This window comes from Notothenia rossii, assembly GCF_949606895.1.
Source record: "Notothenia rossii genome assembly, chromosome: 5".
Lineage (NCBI taxonomy): Eukaryota > Metazoa > Chordata > Actinopteri > Perciformes > Nototheniidae > Notothenia > Notothenia rossii.
In genome coordinates this window covers 20,497,474-20,509,791 of record NC_136903.1, presented here as the reverse complement: position 1 = coordinate 20,509,791, position 12,318 = coordinate 20,497,474, and the positions used below count along the sequence as shown (strand labels likewise).

At 40.4% G+C, this 12,318-nt stretch overlaps 1 protein-coding gene across 1 annotated transcript in view; it reads left to right on the top strand.

The window, feature by feature from the left end:
* Positions 1-4,545: 4,545 nt before the first annotated feature.
* Positions 4,546-12,318, top strand: part of LOC307039066 (uncharacterized protein) — a 26,520-nt gene continuing 18,747 nt past the window's right edge. The window contains exon 1 of the mRNA XM_079680833.1: positions 4,546-4,899. The gene's annotated coding sequence lies outside the window, so the exon portion shown is untranslated. The remainder of the gene's footprint in view (positions 4,900-12,318) is intronic.

Sequence of the window (12,318 nt, the reverse complement as noted above, 5' to 3'; positions counted from 1 at the left end):
TTAGCTGGCTTTCCCTACCGATTTTCAATCTTCCCAAACTATAACAAATAAAAATGACAGTCCATCGACACTGGACTCGACTTTTGGTGGACACCGTTTGCAGCGTGATCGCATCATACACTGATAATTCGAGATGTGCTCTGAAGCGAGAAGAGGTGTTTGAAAGACGCTGCGTCGTAGCGCAAGCTACTTATAGGGTGGGTGGATTCCCTGACATAGACGTCAAGATCACCAGCCAATCAGGATTGGCGTAATGAGATTGATGCTTCTGTTTGCATACGCGTTGAGGCGCATCCCATAGTGAGACATCGAACGGAGTGTTATGAATGAGAACACAGAGGACTACTGTTTGTATGATGCGATCACGCTGCAAACGGTGTCCACCAAAAGTCGAGTCCAGTGTCGATGGACTGTCATTTTTATTTGTTATAGTTTGGGAAGATTGAAAATCGGTAGGGAAAGCCAGCTAAGTCGGTAGGCGGTAGAAACATGTAAAAAGCGGTAGACTACCGCCCAAATCGGTAGACTACCGCCCAAATCGGTAGGGTTGGCAGGTATGACATACATATACATTTTAGTTTATGACTCAGCCTTGGGTAAGACTTTTATAGTTTATGGCTATGACGCCCATAATGCTAAACGGGAGCAAATGTTAATAGGGGACCCAATTATCCCAGTGGTGGCCGCCGGAGCAAACGGAGCCGCAGGGGGCTAGCTCCAGCCGGCGTCCCGGAGCTAGCCCACTGCGGCTCCGTTAGGTCCGGGCGGTGGAGTCCGTCTTTTCTTAACGTGTGAATGACAAGCATTAAGAATAACAAAATATAGCTTATTCTCTTGCAGATTGTCTCATTTGATTATGAATGTAACGTTTATATAGGGGAACTACACTGTTAGCAGTAACTTGGTATGCATGTATTTCACGTTAGCTTAGCTTCTTAGCCTGAGCTAGCTCTGTTTACTTCCAGTTCGGAGGCAGCAGGTCCCACCTCGGCTCCGCCTCTTTGCCCTTATTTGGAGCAGGCGGAATTAGACTCTGACGTCGCTGTCGTGTCGTTAGTGGCCGACTCCGCCTACTAAGGGCTTATCGGCAACTCTGCAGAATCCTATGGGTGACGTCACGGACACTACGTCCATTTATATATACAGTCTATGGCTGCAACTCTACCGCGCTGCTAGCCGCAGATAGCCCCGGAGGTCGGCAAGCTAACTTCCGGAGAACTATTGAAGGCTCCACGATCCGCCATTGCTGTTAAAAAACTGGTCCATTGGAGTGAACGGAGATGTTGCAACTCTTCTATCTATATGGCGCTGGCCATAACCAACTCTCGGGCGCTGAAATTGCCGCCCTTTGAGCATCAGATCTGACGACGCTGATTGGCTGAAATTATGTTTCGGCGGCGTAGTTTACAGATAGCAACAGTCAGGAATGTGTTGGCTGCTGCTGCTCTGGCTGAGGGCTCCTTTCTTACCGCCCCAGACGAGAGGTAATGATACACGCCAGGCAGGAAACATGTGACTTATCAGTAACTTTAGACATCGTAACACAATTTTGAACGAGATTTCATTTTAGATTATACATTTTACTGATACCAACTATATATTATTTACCTTGTTCATTAAAAAAAATAATTAAAAAATAATAACAATTTAAATATATTTTTACATTTTTAATTTAAAGTGGACCTATCATGCTATTTTTGAATAATATATTTTAGGACCATACCTATATAAGGCATATTTATACTTTTTATTTTTCAAAATACCAAACAGATAATGCATTTTATCCATTCCTCATTTCGCTCAATTTAACACTGCCTTTCATGCTCGGATTCAGTGAGAACAGCACCATCTGGTGGCCTGAAATATGTACTACAGCGTCTCCAGCGCTTTCGAACGGCAATGTCCGTGGCTGTCTCCTCCGGATTGGTGGAGTTGGCCCAATAGCCGTAGCGCAACTTCTGTGACAACATAAAAGTGTTCAAATCTGGATCAGTCTATCAGATCCGTTGCAGCCCCTTTTTTAGAGATTTGGGTATGGAGGAAAATAGAGAGGGTTGTGTTTTCTGACACCTGGTGAGTTCCCTGGAACACAGGGGACACATATTCATGTATAAAAGACGTACAAAAGTGCATTTTGCATGATAGGTCCCCTTTAATTTTTAATGACAATCAAACATGTAGGAAGAGGGGGGCGGCGCCCCTAGCGCCCCTATGGGCCGGCCGCCACTGGCTATAGTCCTGAAGTTTGCAGACGACACCACCCTCATCGGACTCATCTCTGGTGGGGACGAGTCTGCCTACATGTGGGAGATGGACCATCTGGTGACCTGGGGCCTCATTTATAACGCCGTGCGTAGGATTCACGTGGGAAGGTTGCTTACGTAGTAGAAATCCCAAAAATAGGTACAGAAATTTTCCGACATTTTCCGATTCACCGAACATTGCGTACCGGCGAGGAAAGTGCGTATGGCACTTCCTACGCATGTTTCCCTTTATAAATCACAATCGACTTGAAATGGGTGCAGCTTTTGCGGGCTTCACGTAACGCCCATATTTGCCTATAGAGCTCCTGCGGATGATGTCACATATGCTGGTCACGTGACGAGAAACGAAGGGGGCAGCCATTTTGGCAGTAATCGCGTCAGTAAATTCATTGGCAGGCACTGGCAGACTGTCGAGGATGGTGGATAACTGCTGTGCACCAGGTTGCACAAATAGGCGTGGGAAGAAGAAAGGTGTATCTTATTATCGCATTCCAAAAGACGCGGAGAGGAGGGAAAAGTGGATCGCAGCGATTAAAAGAGCCAGGAGCCGTCTGAACAAGACTGAAAGATGGGACCCCCCGGCCGTTTGCTTTCGCTTATGGAGTGATCACTTCATATCAGGTGGGTGAAGGAATACAGTACAATGCTACAAAAAGTTTCTGGTCAGTTTAATTTTTACCGAAGTAGAATCTAGCACCCAGTTATTATAGCTAACGGACTCTGTGATGTCCCTTTTTAACTCAACAAGTGTGGCTCTGGTGCAGCCTAGCCAGTTAGCTTGTAGCAAGCTAGTGGTAAACAAACCCGTGTTGAAAATATTCCTCGGGACTCGGGGAGAGCAGCTCTCCCCGAGTCCCGCTGTGCAGTTGCAGTGGGCTCCCAGCACAACACCGTCGTTCCTGACCACCACCCATGGCTTTAGTTGACTTTCATTAAGCCTTTGGGAGTGATTAACCTATATATGAAATTCAAAAATAGATAAATAAAGGTTAAAAACGCCAGCCACTTTGGTTGAGTACGTTCAAAAATACAAACTAGTTTCAGACGCACTGCAGTAGCTATCCAAGCTAATAAACAAACATGCTAACGTGACACTGCCGTAGCTAGACAAGCTAATAAACAAACAATGCTAACGTGACACTGCCTATCAAACTGGAATAATTTAATACTTACCCTTGCAGTGATGATGCCGAAGTTTTTGGATGTAAGACTCCACAGTTGAATGTTGTTTACGAAGCCGGAATGACACCATTTGTAAGCCTCCAAGCTTTTGTAAGCTCTGAGGGAGTCTCCTGAGTACACTGATGGAAAGCTTACAAGATAGCTGTGGATGTCCGCGTAGCGCAAGTCGGGTACATCGTCTTCAGAGCAGGAGGTTATGCTCTTGAAAAGCACACCGGGTGCATTATATGGGTCGCTTATATTTAATCTTTCTAATTTTTTACTATAAAGCCGAATTTCACTTGAATTAAAATGAGATGTATACTCGCACGGTAGGAAAACGCTGGCGCCGGTCGTCATGTTTACTGCCAAAATGGTGGCTGATAACCAAAAGTCACGTGACCGCAGGAGCTCTATAGTCAAAGAAACGCCCATTCATTCATTCATTTTGACTGACTGAATGAAGAAGATAGCAGGAAATGACGACAGAACAGCTAAAAAAGACATCTCACACCGTGTCAGATTTTGGTTATTTTGGGGAGGTCGAGATAAATCATATTGTTTGGTGGATGCAGTTTGAACCAGAGTAGCAGCATGGAGGTCGGATCGTTACCAAAATAAATAAATAAGTGGTCCGAAAAAGGTTCATGACAAAAAAAATACACATAGCCTTCCTCAGGCAGTGTGTTTGCACCGGGGACAGGACTCAGGAGACACCCCCTTGATGAGAAACTGTAAGAAATGATCGGGGAATCCCTCCGGAGTGGAGTCATGACGACTGGATCTGAATTATGTTTTCGTATTTGGTGGTTTGTGTCCCAGCTGTCGATCAGCTGTGCGCAGCGTCTCCACTGCAGCAACTCTATATCCATCAGTTAAAGGAAAAACAACTAATGTGTTGTGTTAGAGCCACAAAGTTATTATTTCGATTCATAATTTGATAAATGATTTAATGATGGAAAATGATTTATATTGCCATGGTGAATATGTTTTGATGAAGTGATTGTTTAATTTTATATCGTAAATATGATCTGTTTCCGTGTACCTTCCGGTGTGTATTTAAGTGAGGTAATTGAGGACAGCCGGCGTGCTCAGAGACCTGATGAGACGGGGAGCGGAACAGTTTTTTGACCACAAATTGCCGACAGAAATTAGTGTTGCAAATTGGACTGCAAACAAAGTATAGTTTAGTTTATACTGTATATGAAAGCATACCGCCGAAATATTGTTTAAAGATTTGTTATTTTGAGACTATTTAAGTCAATACTTGTTTGTAAATAAATTATATCTTTTTGACTGAAAACCTTCGGCTGCTTATTGTTTTGGATTGCGTGTCGTCAACCCCGCTCTATAGTGGCAAGAGGAAACCCTTGATGCCATTACATCAAGTCAAAAAACTCCGTAAGGAAGAGACACACACCGTTTGGATCACCGGAAAAGAGGGACACACCGGAGCTGAGAGACTGAGCCGGTCGTGAGTAAATAAATGGAATAAATGCGTATACTCATTGAATGGAATGTCGGACGTGTTAAAGTCTAAAAGGAAATCATAACGGCGATGCACACATTGGAGGAGGATTGTAAATACCTGTGGATCGTCCGTGAAAAAAATGTGATTGAATTTGTTTGTGCAACAAATGAAGCCAGGCGTGCTCTGTGAGACTCATTAAAGGAGCGCAACGTCTTTTTACGCACGGCCAAAAAACAAATAAATAAATAATGTCGGACGATCCCAGGACTTTTGCTGACGCAGAAACATTGTTAAAATCACTCAAAGCCTCCCGCAGAGGGAAATTAGGAGCATGCACAAGGAAAATGAACGAAATTAAGGCCTTGCTTGTGGAGGATGGGAATGTGGAACATGTGAATGAAGCTTTTGGAAATGTTCAAACTAAATATAAATGACTTGTGTAGTGTTCATGAATCCGTACAACAGCTTTTATCAGAGGAAAAGAGCCAGGAGGATCATGTGGACTGGTTTGAGCCAAAAATGACACATTTTGAATATTGTATGAAAGATGTGGATGGGTGGAAAAGAGAAAAAATTGCACAATCAAAGATTCATCCCCATGACAGCATCTCTAATGTTTCACACAAGTCAAGGAGCTCAAAAACCTCTTCAGTCTCCTCAGCATGTAGAAGAGATTCTGCTGAAAAGGCTGCCCTGCTAGCCAGAGCTGCTGGATTAAAGGACAAACATGCACTGCTATTACAACTGGAACAAATGGAACTGGACACAGAAATTGCAGCATCTGCTGCTAAAATAAAGGTTATGCAAAGCATTGACGTGGAGGAAAAAATTGATCAAATTCAAGATGGAATGAATGCTTATCTGGAGGAGAGAAAAGAAAGAAGCACAGACACTTTGGATCCTGAAATCTCAGCCATGGAGTTCATGCCATTGGGTGCAGTGCCTAACACACCACTTCAGAGGACTGTCATTAATCTTCGCAGCCCTCAGCGACCCACAACACAGTTTAGACCTTTCAAAATGTCCACAATGCATAGCTCCACCCAACGCAATGAAACCCATGATAACCTCGACACTGTTATACAGAGACAGAGAGATATTGCTGACCTCATCATCATGCAGCAGAAACTTACCTTGTTACCAGCAATGGAGATAAAAGTGTTTGATGGTGATCCACTTGAATATCAGTCCTTTATGCGAGCTTTCGAACACCTTATTGAGGATAAGACAGCTAGCAGGCTCTACTTTCTCGACCAGTACACTTCCGGCCAGCCCAAAGATCTCGTTCGCAGCTGCCTGCATATGGATACCCAAAGAGGTTACACAGAAGCCAGACAGCTGTTAAAGGAGCACTTTTGGGGACGAGATCAAAGTAACCAGCGCTTATTTGGAAAAGGCAATGAACTGGACATCAATTAGACCGGATGATGGCAAAGCGCTTCAGGCATATGCAATGTATTTAAGAGGATGCTGCAATGCTATGCAAGATTTAAAGTACATGGATGAACTAGATATTCCTTCCAATCTAAGATCAATAATATCTAAACTCCCTTACAAACTGCAAGAAAAGTGGCGGACAGTGGCTTATGATATATTACAGAGAACAAAGGAGAGAGCTAGATTTCGTGACCTTGTGGAGCTTATGGAAAAACAAGCTAAAATACTCCTGGACCCATTATTTGGGGATATACAGGATCGTCACATCTCTAGCCCAAGGATGGCCACTAGGAGCCAACCCATGAGCCACAGAACACCTACAGTACATAAAGAGGACAAGACAAGAGTTGTTGCCTCCTTGGCCACAAGAGTACCTTAAGTGAACGCTACTGTCGGAGTAAACAAATACTTTGTTCTATAGTGGTCTTCTTACTACTCACTCGTCTAGCCTAAAAAAGTATAGATTTCCGTTGAACAAAAGGGCAGTGGGAGTCAGGATTTTTACTGCATGTAGTATGAGATTAATTAAAACATGCAGACTTGATTACATATTTTTGATACTGCATTTCCTACAATGTGTTTATTTTAAATTCTGAACTACAATTTGTTTTAATGGAGTACAATTGCTAAATGCTATATTAGAAATACTAATCCTAGAAACACAGATACAGGGCCGAGAGGAACAAGATGGCAGCCTGAGCTGAGAGCTCCGCACAACCTCAGTGATTAATTTGAGTTTTTTTACCTCCACTCAGAGAAAAAGCTTAACATCTTTATTGACTATAGTTAATAGTTGACATCTAAGGAAAGACTCTTGCTACAAAAAGAAAGAAAAAGAAGGAAGGACGCCAAGACGGGGTGGTGGGTGGACGGGAGACACTATGGACGCGCTCGTGAACTGTCAACTGGGGGGGGGGGGGGGGCTTGGGGACCTCTGTGTCGCCTGTCAGCGCAACTTACATGATGCCGTTTAGACAATATAATAATAACGGGCGGTGCCGGCTGTCAGCGAACCGATCCGGCCTTTCTGCGCGACTATCACTCAAATGCGGGACATAGTCTCAATGTGTGGGACGCGGGACAAATAATAAAAATGCTGTGTGTGCAGTCCCGCACTGTGCGGGACACCTGGTCACCCTACACCCTACACACACAGTTATGCCCCTCACACACACACGCTTCAAATCAAGTTGCATAAATGCTTGAGCTACGTTTTTATTATAATTACTGTGAAATCTGCCTATTATGTTTTCGCCATTATTACAACAAACACACACTTGCAACTGATAACACTGGCAATGATTTTAGATGTATTAGTCTATTTAAAAAATAAATCATGCTTCAAATAAGTGGAGGTACGGCGTACCCCCGCGTCCAACGCCCACTACACCACTGTGCAACTACAAAAAGCTAAGGTTTGTTTTCTCATCAGGAAATGCAGACCGGCTCAAACAAAATATGTTTACATCATCATCCTCACGATCATTTAATGTATCATATGTTCGCCGAATTGACATGAAAGCACTAATAAATGTAGTTTCATCAACTTGAGTTTACAAAAATAATCGATTTGTTTTTATATCACATCCGACGGGAGGAAATTCAGCAGCTCTCACTACCGATTTTTAATCCTAATTTAATCATCATCTTCACCACGATCATTTATGTTTATGTTCGCCGAATTGACATGAAAGCACTGACAAATATGAATATACTGTAGTCAACTTCATTAAAACGTTATTAACGTGCCTAAACTCAGTAATTCACAATTTCTACGCATGACAACACACTTTGTCAGTGTTTGGCTCTCTCGCCGCACAGTGAAGCGTTCCCGCATTGACGTCACTTCCGGCTTCCCCCAAAACCTCAAAATGAGTCGAAGGAATTTTCCCGCGATGTTCGAAATTATTGATATTTATCGGAACGGTATCGCTTTTTCTTTTTTAAACTGACGGTTCGAGATTACTAGTAGCCCACTATTTCATTGCACAACAGTTGTTGGGTTCGTGTCACAGGCTCTTTAATTAACTGTCATTGGGAAAACGTGTGGAAATCGTTTTTCGCATGAACACATTAAGAGGACTTTCCAGGATCGAACTGGTTCATTTGTATTGTTATATTTACCAGTGTCTTTGCTTCCGGCAACAAAGAATGACGTAACGGACCACACCAACAAAGAAGGTAGTGGAGGGGTCTGACAAAACAGTAACATACAGTTCTGTTTAAAATACACCCTTCCTCCTCCACTCTTATTTTGACAGTTAAGATATCACCATGTACACTGCTCTGATCGTTCTTTTTTGATTTGCCTTGTTTTTTTATGGCAATATATTGTTTGACATGTAAATGATCGGATGGAACACACCATGGTGACATTTGGGATGCGGATTTCTATATAACCGTCCCCTGTTAAGGAGGAGAATTAGGAAGACATTTATTTATTTTCAATGAGAACTGAGGATGGGAGCTCCAAGTTGCCAACACAAAGAGGACATTTCGTTAGATCTGAGATGCACATTTCTCTGACGTTTGTTTCTCTCTGGGCTACAATAAATTGGGTAGATGAATTGCCAGGGTCAGAAGACCCTGGTTTGGGTGGGATGTTATATTGTTTTCTTTTTGTGTTTTGCGTTTGTGTTACATTAGTTATAATGTTAAATAATAAAAGCAGTGACAATCCGTTTTGTGTATGGGGCCAAAATATACAACATATTAAATATAATCCCACAGATATGCAGCAGTCAGCATGCAAAACATGAAAATCTATTCTTGGAATATTAAAGGCTTGGGAAATCCCATAAAAAGGAATAAAGTACTATCTCTTCTTAAAAAAGACAAAGCTGATGTGGTCTTCTTACAAGAAACCTTTCTCTCAGATACTGAACATCTTAAATTGAAAAGAGATTGGATAGGTCAGGTGTATTTCTCATCATATAAAACGCATAGTAGAGAGACAGCTATTGTGATAAACAAAACTTGCCCATTTGAATTAGAAAAATTAGTTACGGACCCAAATGGTAGGTTTGTTTTGGTTGTTGGTACTATTTTTGGAACCCCAATCACCTTTTTAAATATCTATGCTCCCAATATAGATGAACCAATGTTCATGTCTGACATGGTGCTGCTCTTCAATGAAAACTGCAAAGGATTAGGACTGATGGGCGGCGATTTTAACTGCACTCTTAACCCTACATTAGATCAATCTAACCAGTCCAAGAGCCACAATCTTAAATTCTCAAAGGTCCTTCAGGGGCTTTGTGCAGAATGTGGCCTTATTGACGTATGGCGTCAATTAAATCAAGATGTCAAAGATTACACTTTCTTTTCAAATGTCCACAACTCTTATTCTAGAATAGATTATTTTTGTATTCCCTCCAAAATACATGCATAGGGTAAAAGAATGTAAAATTGATTCCATTAATATTTCAGATCATGCAAGAGTTCATCTAACTATTCACTTGCAGAGTGGAGAATTGGTATCCAGGCGCTGGAAATTTGATAACTCCTTACTTAGAGATGAAAAATTCAAATTTAAAAATGCGAATGTGGATAAGGTACTATATAAAAGAAAATAATGACCCCTCTATAGATCCGAATATTATTTGGGAAGCTGCGAAAGCTACTTTAAGAGGACTTATTATCTCATACACATCTTTTAAAAAAACGTGAAAATGTTAAGCTCAGACAAGAACTTGAAAGAGAAGTAAACAGATGCGAAGTACTTCATAAATCCGCATCAACAGATGGAAACAATTAAACACAGCCAGAGCTAAATTAAATATTGACTTAACAAATGAAATCATAACACAAATGAATCTTATCAGACAAAATAATTATGAATTCGGCAATAAACCAAGTAAACTACTTGCCTATCAATTAAAGAAGGAGCAAGCAGAAAGGGCTATAAAGGCAATTCGTCTGAAACAAGATAACCTACCACCCAAAACAGATTAACCAGACTTTTTATGAATTTTATAACAAATTATACAAATCTCAATGTGATTACTCACAAGATGAACTGGACAATTATCTCCATAACATTAATTTACATATTATCTGATTTAAATCAAGGGCATCTAAACTCATCAATTACAGAAGTAGAAGTTTTGGCTGCAATTAAATCTATGCCTATAAATAAAAGCCCAGGGCCAGATGGCTTCTCGGCAGAATTTTATAAAGAGTTTTGGACTGAACTTCAACCTATATTTATGTCAATGGTTAACAACTTCTCTCACAACAGAACACTTCCTCAATCAATGAATCTTGCATATATTACTGTACTACATAAAGATGGGAAAGACCCCTTGAATTGTTCTTCATTTAGGCCTATAAGCCTCTTGGATCATGATTATAAGATTATCACCAAATTATTAGCAAAACGATTGGAAATTATTTTACCTAAACTAATTAGTCCTGATCAAACAGGTTTTGTCAAGGGCAGATATTCTTCTGATAATATAAGGAGACTTTTGAATATTATAAACCATTTGGACACCTGTCAGAAGCCATCTCTGCTTCTTTCTTTAGATTCCGAGAAGGCTTTTGACAGGGTTGAGTGGAATTTTCTTTTTGCTATCTTGAACAGATTAAATATTGGCTCTCGATTCATAGAGTGGGTCAAATCAATTTATAAAAATCCTAAAGCAGCGGTTATCACTAACTGCAGTTCCTCAGATTTTTTTTCACTAACAAGGGGGACAAGACAGGGATGTCCACTGTCACCTTTGCTTTTTGCAATTGTAATTGAACCACTGGCGTCATGTGTGCGAGACAACATAAGTATTAAAGGAGTGAAGATTAACGATGAACACAACATTTCTCTGTATGCTGACGATATCATTCTTTACTTAACAGACCCAGAAAATTCAGTACCACATCTGCTCGACACGATAGAGCAATTTGGAAGATATTCAGGATATAAAATTAATTTTAAGAAATCGAATGCTTGTTTCTTACATATGACGCCAACAGCAAATCTGGAAAAGTCTTGTTCTTTTAATTTGTCACAAGGTGGCTTTAAATACTTAGGAATAAATATAATACCACACCTGGATAATCTGTTTAAAGAGAATTACAATCCGCTCATTGACAAAATCAAACAGGATTTATCCAAATGGTCCACATTACCAATATCACTGCTAGGAAGAATCAATGTCATAAAAATGAATATTCTACCGAGATGTATTTTTCTTTTTCAAATGTTACCATGCTATTTATCCGCCGACTATTTTAAATCTCTCAATAGACACATCTCAAAATATATCTGGTGTAATAAAAAAAACAAGAATCAAAAGAATTATATTTGTTAAAGACTTCAATAAGGTGAAAAATATGGCCAAATGTGTTACAGTGGTCAATACACTTTTAGCCTGGAGGGACTCTACAAAAAAAGTTCATGTTAACTCAGGAATTTCAATCTTTTCTCCTATTTTGAACAATCCTGATCTTAGCAAATATTTGTTGTCAATCAATATAAACAAATGGACGAAATCAGGTATAAAGCAATTGAAACATTTGTTTCACAAAGATATAACATTGAAATCACATAATGATTTAAGAGCAGAATATGACATTTCAAATAAGGATTTTTTTCAGATACCTGCAAATTAGGAACGTGATCCAATCAATTATTAAAAGCAATAAATTGAGATCGGGATTGTTGGAAGAGGAGGAGATATTGATGTCATCGAGCACAATCAAAGGTAAAATTAGAGAATTTAATGCAGTTTTTTTCTAAAAGAGCTCAGTCATCCTTTCCAACCTTAAAAAATATCTGGGAAAAGGACTTAGGAATCCAGATAGATGAAACTACATGGCTGAATATCTGTGAAAGAACACATTTTCCATTCACAAGCAATAAAATCAAAGAAGCAAACTTTAAATTTCTCAACAAATTTTACCTCACACCCATAAAGATGCATAACATTTCCAAAGAAAACTCTCCAAAATGTCCGAGATGTAAAGTAAAAGAAGGAACATTTATGC